Source organism: Lissotriton helveticus, chromosome 2_1 (assembly GCF_964261635.1).
Source record: "Lissotriton helveticus chromosome 2_1, aLisHel1.1, whole genome shotgun sequence".
Classification (NCBI taxonomy): domain Eukaryota; kingdom Metazoa; phylum Chordata; class Amphibia; order Caudata; family Salamandridae; genus Lissotriton; species Lissotriton helveticus.
In genome coordinates this window covers 1,956,147,884-1,956,162,959 of record NC_136059.1, presented here as the reverse complement: position 1 = coordinate 1,956,162,959, position 15,076 = coordinate 1,956,147,884, and the positions used below count along the sequence as shown (strand labels likewise).

The window sequence follows — 15,076 nt, the reverse complement described above, 5'->3', positions numbered from 1 at the left end:
CTGGGGGGCCCCCAGATCCTAGCCCAAGTAAGTCTAAGTTGGTCCTAGTTAGCCTTCTGACTACCTCAAGACCCTTGTCTACCTCATCCCCAGAGAGTACCTCCTCATCCTCCTCCTCAACTGCTGAATCAGTGTTGGGGAGGTCTGGATCCCCAGAGGTTCCCTCTAAGGCTGGCATGCTCTCATGTAACTGAGAGAGCTTTCTGGCATCATATGTCTCTAAGAGACCTATCAGAAAGGGAAGGGTGGGGTTAGACCCCTGCTTCAGTTTCCTGGAGACACAGAGTTGCCTCATCTCCTGAAAATTGAGAGCTGCATATCTTGAAGCGACCTGTGGAGGGTCAAAGCTGACCAGGGGAGTCTCAGTAGAGTCCCCCTGAGTCGACATGCTTTTCTAGTGAGGTGTAAGTGGTGCACTTACCTACACTATATGTTTGCCTACTGATCCCTTGCTAGAGTTGTAGTTTAGGGTGTGCTAGGCCCTAGGAGCTACAACAGCTGGTTCAGTAGAACTCAGAGTATTCTAAGCTACGTTATATGTACCTTTAGTACTTATGTGATCTTTCACAAGATATTCTTAGGGCATGTGTGGTAAAACAACAGCAAGCTCAAATCCCAACCGCTGCTCACCAATGTGAGAAGTTGGCCTGATGTGCAGTGCTCACTATTCTAGTGATCACTATATATCAGTCCAAACAACCCTTATTGATGATTGGTTGTAAGTCAACCTTATAGACCAGCTATCCTAGTAGCATGGATACGAGCAGTCTAAGGCTAAGACTCTAGAGGGCGTGTTAAGCCAGCTGTTTTACCATCACCTTACCCCTTGAACACCCAGTGAAAGGACACCACACAAGTTGTTATGAAAATAAACAGTGTATTTATTTATAACAAGACTACCCTGGCTCTTTATGAGACAGGGAGCTAAGCACACAACAAAACTCTTACGAAAATACTTTTAAGTTAGCACGTTACACAAATGCCCGAGGGGCACGAAAAACCATATACGCTAAAAGTGGAATGCGAATTACTAGCAGGTAAGTAACAGTTCTAATAGGCTTTGGAATCGCTAGGACTGGACTAGGGAATCGTTAGATTATTACTAGGAGGCCCAGGGGACTCGGGTGCAGAGTGTGCACTCTCACGCGGGATGCGGGACAAAGTCTATGGAAGCTAGAATTCACAAAGTTAGTGTTCACGGGCGAACCCGACCTGGTAGGGAGAAAATGACAGTGGATCCTGACCCTTGGATAGTGAGGCTATGCTGGGACACCGGAGTGCCGAAGTTACCTAGCCCAGGGGCTGCAGCTGCATAGGTCTGAAAAGACGTCGGGGATCTCGTTGCCGGACCAGGAGCCTGGAAGGAAGAAGTTGCTGGCAGGCGACCAGTGAAGGAAAGTTCGATGGATCCAAGCCTGGATCAAGGAAGAAGAAACCTGAAAGCAGAGGGGACCAAGTTCTTGAATCACTAGCCAGTGATTAAGTGGGCACCAGGATGGCACCGGGCGAAGTCACCGCAGTCAGGTGAGTGGGCGCTGCTGGGCTCTGCAGTCTCTCGGACCAGGAGGCGTTGTCGGCGACCAGGATGGAGGTGCGAGCTGTCCCACGAAGGATGGAGTCGTTGGCGTCGAAGTTACCCAGGATTGGGCAACAAGCCTTGGCTAATTCAAGCCCACGCGGTGGACTCAAAATGGCGTCTTGAGTGGACCAGGAGGGTCCGGGGTGCTCCTCTTCTGGAAGGGAGCAAGGGCCAGTCTGGAGCAACCAGACCAGCAGCAGAAATGTCGTCGGGCGTCGTCAGGAAGGCCACAAGCCAACGGGCTAGTAGCCAAACAACGCGGTGAGCAGCGGAAAGCAGAAGGGCCCCACGCAGATCGTGGAGATGCTGGGGGGCTGCACTTCGGAGCTGGAGCTGCTCAGAGTCGGGGCTTCTCGGACCCCAAAGCACTCACCAGTAGATTACTCGGCGGGCTTGCTGGAAAGAAGTCGTGCAGTCTTGCAGATGGCCGGTCCCTTGAGGTCTCGTCGCACCCACGGTTCTCAGCTGGGCTGTAGAGGTGGGTAGAGGTCAGAGGTGCCAGGGAAGCCGGTTCTCGTCGAGCTGGGCAGTCGGATTCCGGAGGAAGGACTTACAGCAGACCGCAGTGTTCTTGGATGGTGCCTGCGGATGCAGGGTGACTACTCCTTAGTCACAAGGGAGAAATCTTAGGAAGAAGTCTTGAGTTCCTTTCGCAGAAAGTAGTTTCAGGATTCAAAGATGATCTGATTTGGAAGGGGGCCAGTCTCTACCTTTATCTGGGAAAAAGGGGCTGGCACGCGACTAGGTCCTGCCCTATGGGTGGGACCAGGAGGGGGGTGGTTACACCCACTTCCTTGGCGGGCTTTTCCCCAGCACAGGGTCTGGAGTGACCCTGGAACTGGTTCCAGCCAGCCTATGCACAGTGAGCACCGGGGTGCCACGTGCAGTCACCTTCCTCTAAAGCCCTGCCTACCTACAATACACAAAACCCTGTCTGGGACGGTGCTGGCACCGCCCCTGGCAGGAAACCCTTTGTCCTTATCTCCTGCTCTGGGAGGACTCCCAGCAGCAGGAGGGCAGACTTGTGTCTCGGTGGCAGCATCCATTTTGTGGATGCTAAGGCTCTGTCTGACTTTTAACCGGGTTATAGGTTACAGGCATGTCGTGTCCCTCTAGAAGGGTGGAATGCTAACCCCGTCGCCAGAATTGGCGAGGGGTTAGTATTCCAATTCGTATGACACCTTACTCGACATGTTTTGATAAAGCGATACCAGAGTTGGCACATAACCGCGAGGATTATAATGCACTTAAGAGTATATGGTATGCGATATCATGGAAACGGCTAAGGGATAGATCCCGAAAGCCGCAGACAGGCTCAGCTCATGCCAGAGCACCATCTCACACGATTCCACGCACTCTGCCTTCAGGATTGTTAAGGCCTGCCATAGGAGTGACTGATAGGAGATCTGTGTGTCCATTTTAGGGTTAGATATAGGCATACTATATCTAAAGCAAAGGGTGAGTACACCACCTTGCCCCAGCTGTCGTGCAGCCAGTCGTGTCAGTTTTAGTTAGTCAATCCAGGGGTGGCATAATGCATGCTTCAGCCCCTGGGAGACTTCTGGGTGCACCTCAGCCCTGGGTACAGGGACTTGGAGAGGGCCCAGTGCCAATTCAGTACCTGAGTACAATTTGGATAGAGAGAACAGCTAGGCTGTGGGTCTGATTAGCAGGCCCACAGCCAGGGAAAGTCGTAAACCAGTGCAGCAAAAAGCAAAAATCTGGGTGATCATAGGATTGCAGACCCTACTCTCCTACACTGTCCAAGTAGGGACCCTTCCTTCTAGGCAGGGTAAGTGGATTACACTTCTAAAATAACCCCTGCTCGCCCCCTTGGTAGCTTGGCACAAGCAGTCAGGCTTATCTCAGAGGCAATGTGCACATTACACACAGTAATACAACGAAAACACTACAAAAGGACACCACACAAGTTTTAGAAAATTAGCAAATATTTATCTGTGTAAAACAAGACCAAAACAATAAAAATCCAACATGCAGTAATAAAGATATGAAATTTGAAAGAATTGACTTAAAATACAGTTCCTTGAAGTCGATAGCTCCATCCAGGGCTATCATGGCGTTGTGAACAAACAAATCCATAAGTTCAGGCTGACCACAAGGTCGCGGGCCAGGTATGGAGTTGGAAAGACCAGCAAAAGGTACCTTGGAAATGCAGGGCATCGTGGACCTTGCGGTGAGCTCTGAAGAGTAGTCGGCAGACTTCAGCAAACGCCAGTTCCAGAGGTCGGTGCAGGAGTTGCCGGGCCCTCAAAGTCACACCAGTTGCAGATGGAACTCTGTGAGGTTGAAGTCAGGAGCGCTGGTGTCGATGACATCGGGGATGCGATGCGAAGCGGGACGATGCGATGTGTGGTGCCCAGAGGTCACGGTGCAGGCAGTGCTCGGTGAGAGCGCCCGGCATTGTCGGGGAGACCAGGGCTGCAGTGTGAAGTGAGGCGATGCAACATGCGGTGTCCACCGGCCACGTAGCAGGCAGCTGCGGCAGCGTTGCTGAAGTGCTGTTATCCATAGACCCACGGTTACGATGGGAATTGGGGCAATGCTTCATGCGATGCCCTCAGGTTGCATTGCAAGCAACGGCGTTGGTTGGCGATGCTGGAGTCGATGGCCCCGATGTCTGTGGACCAAGGCTGCAGTGTGGGATGGGGTAATGCTTTGTGTACCTCAAGATCGGTGTCCACAGGCCCTGGTGCAGGCAGCGGTGTCAATGTTGACATGGAGCAGCAGCGTCAGAGAGGCCAGGTGGCAATGTGAAGCAAGGCGATACCTAGTGCGGTGCCCACAGTTCACAGTGCAAGCAGCACAGTGACGGCGTCAGGTGGCAACGTCTGGAAAACCAGGGTTGTGGTGCGAAGTGGGGCGAGGCTTTCTGCGGTGCCTTCAGGTCACGGAGCCGGCAGTGGCATCGTTGACAGCGTCGTAATGCTTTTTCCTTCTGTTGCAGCACAAAACACCCAGTTCCCACTGCTGTTGGTAGATGAACTTGAAATCTTTGATGTTCCTGAGATTCGATCCTGCAACTTGCCTGCCCCTGACCACGAAGGCACAGTCATGCACGCCATGCGGCTGACCGATCCGCTCTGTACCCAGATCGCTCTGGCTCAGTACCGACGAACCAGCTGTGCTGCCATGGTTCTGAGGCCTTTGAGACCTGCTACCTATAGTGGACCCCCCAGGCTTAACTGTAAGTCCCTTTGTGCAGTGTGTTTTCTGGTGTTCCCATTCTCCGGTTAAGTGCCTGCTCCCAACGACTTCACCCCCCTGCTACCGGCCAAATCCGGGACGTTGCCGACAATCCACTGGTGGAACATTGGACCTTGTCTTGCTAATTATCTAAATTAAGAAGGTGAGCCTTGAGATCCAACTGTATGATTGTATATGCATGTTCCTATTTTTTCTCATAAACTTCTATGGTGCGCAATTGCACAGAAGAGTGTCCTATTTTGCGAAATTTGAAAAATCATATCTTAAAAAGTGCTTACCTTAGAACAAATTTCTTGGTCTGAAAAATTATATAAAAATTGATGTTATTTTTACAAATTGGTCCCAGATTTATTTTTGAGTGTGTGTATCATTTATTGCCTCTGTGAGTACAACAAATGCTTAGCATTACCCTCTGATAAGCCTAGCTGCTTGTCCACGCTACCACAATTGTAACTATAGTATTATCTACTTTTGCCACTGTATAACAATCTAGGACTCACTGGTTTCTCTGCAAAGTGCACCTCATTTTAGTGCACTATATAGAAAGCCAGCTTCCTACAAACTTCGTAAGCAGAAAACCTCTTATCAATGTATTCTCCCACCACAAAACTGGGCACTAAGTCCTTGGGTATACAAACCTTCTCTCCATCAGGTCCTGTATGCATGCTACCACCATCACTGCTGGAATCAGACTGCTGGGCTTGCTCTCCAGCTTCTTAGACTCAGTTTGTGCGCCAAAAAAAGGTTTATTTTCTGCTAAGGCTCTATCAGCATCAGCCTGTTTGGCTTTCCTCTCAGCCTTTTTCTCCTCAGACTTTATTTTTAGCTTTACCATCTGCAGCTTGAATTCCCTCTTCTCCTTCCTCTCCCTCAGCTCCTCTGGGAATAGACCAAGAGAGGATACATTGCTGCCTGCTCTCCCACGATGTTGAACTCCAGGGGTTTCCCCTCATCCACTGGAGGTAGCTCCTCAGAAGAGCCCATCTAAACTCCTCCAATGCATCATTCTCTTGGGAGAAGGACTCTGCCCAGGCCCTCAGGACCGTTTGGAATTCCATCTTTTTAGTGGCTCTGGGGCAGGTAGCCCAATATCCTTGCAGAAGCTTTTCAACTGAGCCACTGCATAACTTTCCAGCTTGGCCAGCTCAAACTCCCTGGCCCCACTTGCTGAACCAACCAGAGACATCATGTTGAGGATGGATCAAAAACGGAAAGCTGGGGGAAAACGAAGAAAAATCGAAAGGGTCTTAGATGTAGTTGGGTAGTGTACATGTAGCTATTGTATGGCACTGTACAAACACAAGTCCTATCCTCACTGCTGATCACCAATGTTACAAAGTGGGTCTCTAGTTGGTAGAAGTATGCACCCTGTCAAAGTAGGGACCACAATCCTACTCAGGGTAAGTCACAACACAACCCCTAATTATTCTATACTCACCCCATTGTAGCTTAGTACAGAGCATGCAGGCTTAACTTAGAAGGCAATATGTAAAGTATTTTTGAAATAACCCATAGAATGACACAGTAAATACACCTCAAAAAGACTCTGCAACAATTTAGAAAAATAGAAAAAATTTGAGTAAAACAAGTGCAAATAGATCAAAATCTATTAAGTAGAAGTCGAGTTATTGAATGTTGAAGAAATAAATCAATAAAGCACTAAAAAGGTTACTTCAGGTAGCGAGGGACTGGCGCAAATCAAAAGTTCAGAACGACTGAGATGGAGTGCGGGCCAGCCACAGGGACCCTGTAACGGGGTGTATAGGAGGGACCCTGCACATGACCACTCTTCACAGCCCTCGGCTCCCACACCCCCTCGGGACACCGCACTTAGCAGGGAAGGGGTTGGTGATGTGTTGCCTTTACCCCCTACTGTCTCTCTCTCCACCTCGCAGGACATGGACTGGAATGCATCGGAAACGGCAGAGGAGGACTGGCCCTTTAATTCATGGACGCTGCAAGGTGGGGAGGAGCCAGCTGCCTACGCGTTTCCGACAAAAGGTCGGGCCCCGGAACCACAGGGGTGCTTGTACACCTGGAGGGCGGAGGAGAAGAGGTCGGAGGAGCAGAACGAGTGGAGCAGTAAGCGGGAGACTTTGGAGAGCGAGACCGTGGAAGGAGGAGGCGAGAGACGACGAGGAGCGGAAGGAGGACGGCGGACACCATCAGAGGCCGGGGGAGTACCAGCGGAGAAAACCCAGAGGGAAGCTGAGTCGGCGCCAGCTGAGGACGGGAGCAAGCCAGGAGGCCACCGTTCCTGTGAGCCGCCCAGCCACTCACCCAGGGGAGGTGCGTGGCTCGTGCAGGTGCGTGACCGCTTGCGGGGCTGGGTTGGTGGTAAAAGTACGTTAGGTACCAAAGCGGGGGAGACCTAAGTCCCGGTGTGCCTATTCCTGAGCACTACCCCTCCCACCACGTATGACTCTGTAAATAGTTGAGCACCGGTGCATACTCCCTCACTCCCTACCCCCTTTGTTTGATGCGCACGAGTACACAGTACTTACACTCGGTTCCTGTTTCTTTCCTCTCTCTACCACCTGGGAGGTGTCAGCGCCAGCCGCGACGGACTCCGACGAAGAACCTCCCCCAAGACCCTCGGAAGGAAAGAAGAGGAAGGAGAAGGCCCCTAGACGTAGGAGGAGTCGCAGCAGATCGCCACGAAGGCCCCCTTCAAGCCGAAGGAGTTGTACTGACCATTTACTGTCTAAAATAAACCCACAAGTAACCAAAACAAAGTTGTTGCCTATTCCTGCCGCGCCCCCACTCGAGCCCCTTTTTACAGTGGTGGAGAATGCGGGCAGTGTAACTCTCGATACAGAGATGGAGACAATCGTACAGCAGCTAATAAAGGGGCAGGAAAAGCTAGAGTGGGTGGCTGAGCAACAGCTCACCTCAGCCCATGAGGACAGAGAAATCCTAAAGAAAGTCCTAGCCGCTAGAGAGGAGCCCTCAGTGCAATGGGTGGAGCCGACCACCTCAACAGGGGTGCGGGAAGACCGCCCAATCCCGCATGGCTCCTCCGCAATCTCCCTACAAAAATACCAGCAAGGGGACGATCCGGACGCCTTCATGCTCAATTTCGAGCGAGCTGCCAGGGCCTGCGGGTGGCCCATCGGTAAATGGCCTTTCTTTTTGGCGCCCCTCTTGTCAGGAGAGGCGCAGGCGGCATACCAAGTTGCCAACCCGAACGGTGACACTCCTTATCATGAGGTGAAAAAGATTATTTTGGATCATTTAGGGCTAGACAATGAGGCCTATCGGCTGCGAGGTGGAGAGAGAGACAGTAGGGGGTAAAGGCAACACATCACCAACCCCTTCCCTGCTAAGTGCGGTGTCCCGAGGGGGTGTGGGAGCCGAGGGCTGTGAAGAGTGGTCATGTGCAGGGTCCCTCCTATACACCCCGTTACAGACCCACTCGGGCCAGCTGAACTTAGTACCTTAATTCCTAGAGCGCAGTCTGTGAGGCTTTGCGCCATCCAGCATCGGTACCGAGAAGCTGTGAGGTGAGGCTCTGCGAGGTTTCTTGTCCGGTGTCGGTTCCGAGAGCTGTAAGCCGTGGGATGAGGCTTTGTGGGGCTTCACGCTGCTTGGTGTTGGATTTGGCAAACACTCAGCTGTAGAACCCACTTCAAAGGCCCAGAACTTGGAGTAGGCACTTCATGCAAAGGTAGGACGCACAGAAAGCTGAGTCTGGCAGCACCAGCAGAACTGCAGAAAGTTGTTTGTGTCCCTGAGACTTCAGAAACAGGAGGCAAGCTAACAAATCCTTGGAGATCACTTTGGAAGGAAGGCAGAGTCCTGTTCCCCTTCCAGCAAAGTCAAAGAGCAGCAGGCAACATGGCATCAAGGAGAAAAACAGTCCTTCCAGAAAAATAGTCCAGTTGAGTCCTTTGCACAGCACCATAGTTCTTCTGACAAAGATAAAGTGTAGGTCCAGAAGTGTCTGATTTGATGGGGCAACAGACCCAGTACTTAAACCCAAATGGGCCTTTGATGTGAGGAAACTTCAAAGAGTAGTTTTGAAGTGCACCAGTATCCCTTTCAATTCCAGCCCTCACTTCAGACTACCAGTGAGGGCTTATCAGTTATTCGTATGGGGTCAGGTCAATATCCTTTGAAGGGTAATGGTGAGCCCCTTCCTCCCCTCTACCCAGGAAGTAACATTGGAATGCAGATTAATTCAGATGGGTGGTAAATCACACCCAGCCCTATCCTGTGCCTATGGCTGTCTAGAAGGAATGAACACATGGATCTGCCACCCAGCCCAGACATTTATTAGAGACAGGTTGTAAGGCACACAGAGCAGTATGCACAGAGAAATCTCCCTCTCTTTCTCTTTCTGTCTCGCTCCTCCTCACTTGTTGAATGAAAAACCGTGGTTTCAAGTACCGGCTCTTACCCTCTCTTTCCTCTCCTTTCCTTCATTCAATAACCTGTGAAATGGATCGAAAAAAGAAAGAAATACTTTTACTGAAAATGTATTTTCCTGACATTTTTCTATTACTAAGTGTAGCCTCAGGGCAAAGAGAAAAAAAGGTTCAAAGTACAAAAAATATCTAAATAAAGCAAGACAGAGTGGTCGCAACGTGGCTAGATACACATTAGACCCCATTTACAGTTTGCCAGTAAAGCGCTACTTCTGTTTTCTCGTCTTTCTTTAAACAACAGTTTACCCCAAGTGGGGAAGTGCCCCATTCCCGAAGGTACTGCAATACCTGGTTGATGCATGGAGTGCAACACATTTAATGTGATCCTTATCAGCTGTTATCCTTATTTTAGTTCATAAATTGTGTGACGTGGTTCTGTGTTCAGGGATATTGTCTTTTTAAACCACACTGCTTATGTTTTGTAAGGATATAAGCAATGGACATTGAAACTGGTCCCTTCTGGGCCCTGTGGTCATGTCCTTAACTTTTCAGTCAAAAACACTCATCGATTTCTGAATAATAAGTGTATAAGCATTAAGGTAACCATGTTGTTCATGCTTACATTTCACATGCTATACTTAATCTTGAATTTCTTATGAGTGTTTGCTATTTCCAAGATGTTATTTCTTTTTTTTTTCAGGCAGCATATCACTCTTGTCTAGTGCATAATTTGAAATGAATCGCATCCAGGTGTTTATAGCGGGCACAATTGGGTTGTAGCTGAAGACAGTGTGAGTTTCTCTCAGTGGTGCAGTAGGGTGTTCAGTGAGGGAGAGGATTTTGCACTATGGGCAGAGCTGCCTAATTGGGAACTGGGGAACCAGGTTTGGCATTCATGATCAGTCCACCAGACCACTCTCCTGAGGGAGCACATTCCCATGCTAGGCCTTAGAAGGCTTTACTAGACCTTAGAAGTCCAGCAGGTGGACCCAAGCGGGGGCAAGTGTGGGTTAACCTTGAAGGCGTGCCCACCACAATCCATACTGAAGTTCACCTCCAGTCTTGTGGGCAGGCCTTCGAAGCAGCACAACATAGAGCGACAGGGACTCTGTCACTGAGGTCACAGCACCCTTGAGGCCAGTCTGCCTCACCCATTGGCCATGTTTCAGCAGTAGTAGTGCAACTCATCAGGGATTGGCAATGCAGGATTTGCACGCACACCAAATTAAATCCACAAAGTTCATGGTCTCTCTGCTTCATGCACGAGCACTTTTAACATGTGCAGGCTGCCTTGGGGGCACTGGAATTATGCAGTAATGGAGGACAAAATGATGTTGCAGTGTTGATAATGCAGCAAATAAAAGGCTGCAGCGTAATGCAGTACATTTTCCGATACTTTATAATTGTGAAATTTTTCACACATACTAACAGTCTCTGCAAAGATTTTACCTCATTAGTACCAGTGGAATATGCAAATGCAGCAGTGAGAAAGGTGACCAGTCAACCTTTGCAAAGGGCCCTCCACTTCACCTTTTTTAGAATCTTTTGATCCATTTGAGCTACAATTGTTTTGTTAAAATCCTCAGAATATGCAGATGAAGTATTATACAGCAAATATGACAGAGCCATAATAATGTGGTAAACATTTGCAAACTAGGATTTTTTGCCTTTCATTTTTGAACTGCTCTTGTGGAAAAGGGTGGAGAACTATTGATGACAGAAACTGCATGATTGGGAAACAAATGGCTTCTATTTCCACTTTTAAGCGTATTACTGACATTCTACGAATAAGCCACTTTGTGAATGTCTTTTAATATTAATAACTCATATTAAACTTTAAATAAGAATGAGTATCCATTGGTTGAATTAAATAACACAATAAGCTGCAACTGATCAGTAAAATGCCAAACAAATTTTAAAAATTGGGATGTTTTACTCTTTCTGGCTCCACACCTGATTCCGCCACTGATAGAATCCTCAGGTTATTCCCACCCTCTGATTATCCGCCCGCAGTACAAGCCATCGTTGCTGCTTATTTATCTTATGCAACTAACAACCCTTGACAAAGGCAATAGTCCTGATTTGTAGGTATTACGTTACTTGTATCGTATATCTGGATGCCATGACAGAAACAGCAAAATAGAAAGTCAGGCAGCACACTACGCTAAACACAGATTTTTAGTTTATGTGTTTTAAGCCACGCCCTTAATTATATTGGCCACGCCCCTTTGAGAGACCCCCAGTTTTTTCACCCACTTAAAGCCCTGCCTTAACCCCATACGATATTTAAAAACATAGCCTGTTTAGTGTCGCATTTGTCCTTGTTTCAAATTTCTTTGTAGCGTTTTTTAAAGAATAAATGTGTAACTTGACTGGTGCTTTTCATGACTCCGAAAAAAAAAGCAAAAATATTTATAGAGGCGATGATTACCAGTTGAAATCAGCGGATATCAGACATACCTAAGAAACAATAAATACTCCCTAAAAGAATAACAATTTTGACAGATGGTGGTGACGTGCCATTACGCTAGGTGTATCTGCTAACATTCGAAAACAAACGTCACGTGTGAACATTGTGTACTGTAGAACATTATTCAAATTGTACAGAAATGTAAAAGAGAGGCTCTCGCATTAGAGGGAACGGAATGAAGAACGCTGCTGAACAGGTGATTGATTATGTGTTGGGATTTGTTAATGTGTGCCCCTACTGGTCCCGTCAGGTCTTGTGTGGCCCTCAGAGTCACAGCAGCCGCCGTCCAGTATCTGTGAAGGATTATGAGAACTAGGAGGCCGACGCAGACTCGCCAGACAATCACGCCCCTACGCTGCTATTGGTTGCTTCCTGTACTTCCGACCCCCGTTGCCAGGCGACACGTTCGGCGTCCGGAATCACAGGGGGACAGAGAAAGTGAGAGCAGAGGGTGATCTGCGACCGCGGGCCATTGAAGAAGCAAACAAGCAAAGCCTCCGCAAAAAGTGAGTGAGTCTCCCCGGTCCCCGAGCACACGTTTCCACGGTTCTGCTCCACAGCCCTCTACTTCGGCAACTGCTTAAATTGCCTGAAGTTTGCCGTGGCGTATTCCCGTGCAGTTTTTCTGTGGCGGAGTACTGACTGCCGCGTGGCCCTGTGCTGTGTGCTATAAATCAATGTTCAGAAAGCATTGTTTTTTAACCGCACATTGCGTCTGCTGGCGTATTTTAGTGAATACGATTAAGGAGCAGAAGAGTCTGAAATTTCCCATTACAAAATGTAAATAGCCCCTTCCTGAACAAGAACAAACAACAAGATTAATGACTTGCTTTAAGGCTAGAAGTTCTATTAACACATGAAACTACCGCCTCTGTCTCTCTAACTAATTTTCCATTGTAAGAGTTGCAGCCAAGGGCTTGTGCCAGTAATGACAAAACCACATTCTGAGAAATCAGATTCTCTCTCTTTCTTTCTCGCTCTCGCTCTCGCTCTCGCTCTCTCTCTCTCTCTCTCTCTCTCTCTCTCTCTCTCTCTCTCTCTCTCTCTCTCGGTGCATTCATAGCTTTACTCTCTCTCTCTCTCTCTCTCTCTCTCTCTCTCTCTCGGTGCATTCATAGCTTTACTCTCTCTCTTACACTCTCTCTCTCTCTCTCTCTCGGTGCATTCATAGCTTTACTCTCTCTCTCTCTCGGTGCATTCATAGCTTTACTCTCTCTCTTACTCTCTCTCTCTCTCTCCATCTGAACTGGTGCCGTCATAGATTTGCATAATCAACACAAAGTTTTATTTTTATGGTGTAACACTTTAATGTATAATATATGCATTGGGCTAATCTAAAAGGTATCACTTTACACCTATAATCCATTAAATCCATTCACAGTGCTGATGCGCTGATATCTTTCTCAGCCACTTCGAGCGCTTTCATAATGTGTATCCACACCACCATCGTGCACATCTATCACATGTCTATCAAATCAACTCTATTTGAATTTGAATTTGAATTTAAAAACATTTATACAGGGCACTTTTACCCAGCTGTTTCATGGCGCTATTCGCTATTTGGACTTGTTTCATGCATTGATTTCCCAATACTGAAACATTCATAGGGAGTTGCGTGATATACCTCTCTAGACACCCTCACCATGGACTAGTGTTCCAGTACTGAACCAGTCACAGAGTTCCCTCCCTGCTCATCTGCCATGCACCTCTATCCTTACTGTAGAACATCCACTGAGCCTTCACTAGGGGTGTGTGAAATTTGTGTAATTTTCTAATGCATAATGATACCAAATGTGGGGGAAATAATGCGTAATTGCCAGAAATGCAAAAGCCTTTAGTGCTATATTTTCATGCAAAAATATCCTGTTGTCTATTTTGCACGCAAAATGGTAAAAACAACAGCAAAATTATGTTCTGGCCATTTGTGTTGTTCCCACGCTCTCACATTATAATTATGTGGCATTACATAATTTAATGAATTGCATGTAACAAGCATAAGGCGAAATTCCCAAAATCATGGCAATCACGCTAGCAAAATTGAAATTTCGCTTTGGCCCAAAATTTATAACGGATCTATATCCTGGATTGTAGATTGATGTTCCAGAGCTAAAATATCCACCGAGCTCTCACTAAGATATTCTAACCTCAATTACATTATCTGCCAAAACCGCATTTTGATGAATTCGTTTTGTCTAAGGCATTATAATAGAGAGTTTAATCTAACTCCAGGAATCATGGGAGTCCATTACTGATTTTTTTTTTCAGCAACATCTGTACCGTAGAATCTATGTCTACTTTTTAAAATTATGACGACTGTCACATGCACCGTGGCAGTACTCGAAAATGGACAGTTTTCATTTTCCCATTGAGTACTTTGTGGCCGCATTAGAAGTGGCATAGAATGGATAATTGTCCTTGTGAGTCTCAGTGGGGGCTGGGACGTACCTCTTTATCAATCCCTTACCTTTGCAACTTGCAAAGATATTGCAATTCAAAGGGATGTATATGAATTACAGGGGACGCGCTAGCAGGCTCTGTTTGCCTACATCTCCTGTTGTCAGGACCCTACTGGGGTGGGACATTGTCCCCGAGCACACTTTTTCGCTTGGAGAAGGGGCTGAAGGACATTGAAGCGCTCTTAAGCAGCTGACACAGCCTGTGGCGCTGGACCCGCCCAGGTGCGTTCCCGAGCCAAGACGGAGCCAAGATGGGCCCGTCTTAGCCCATCATAGACCGGCAGAGACTGGGCTGGACGTAAACTCTTGGTTTTGTCTTCTCCCAACCCTCACTTTAAAGGTACAGTGAGACCAAGAACACTGGTTTTGATTTTCCTAGGTCATTGTGTGTTTTGAGTCTTCTGAGTTTACTTTGTGGCTTAAATGGGCAAGAGGAAGGCTTTGCCCGGGTGCTCGGAGACCTCTTGTTCATCTTCTCCTCACCTGCACATTACTATTGACAAGTTTTTAACAATGGTAGTGGATTTGGTTGTCAAGGATATTAAATTAACAGAATGTTGGCCTTTGTTAACAGCTAAAGACGTTGCTGATTCTCAATTACTCTTGACAAGTTATTCTGCTCTAGTTTATAATGATGATATATCTGCCATTATAGCACAGCCAGCTACTTGGAGTTCTTTAAGGGATAGCCCTAGAGTCTTCACCAGGGAGAAGGATGCTGTTCAAGATCCTGTTGTGTATATAGAAAGAGAGGGGCCCCTTCAACCACCCAGTGGGACTGGGGCACTATAACAGTGAAAAGTAGAAAAATCCCAATGGGTATGTTACTCATCCATCATTTGCATCTCCTCAATAAATTTGAGAATTTCATTCATTCCATTCACTCGCCAAGAATGTACTACAGCAATTTGCTCGATGTATTACAAAACCAATAAATTCACTTATTAGACATTTTATTTAGTTTACAAAATTCATTTAA

At 47.5% G+C, this 15,076-nt stretch overlaps 1 protein-coding gene across 2 annotated transcripts in view; it reads left to right on the top strand.

The window, feature by feature from the left end:
• The first annotated feature begins 12,017 nt into the window (after positions 1–12,017).
• TTC29 (tetratricopeptide repeat domain 29) overlaps positions 12,018–15,076 on the top strand; it is a 1,214,048-nt gene continuing 1,210,989 nt past the window's right edge. For both annotated transcript variants that reach the window (XM_078677661.1, XM_078677660.1), the window contains exon 1: positions 12,018–12,147. The gene's annotated coding sequence lies outside the window, so the exon portion shown is untranslated. The remainder of the gene's footprint in view (positions 12,148–15,076) is intronic.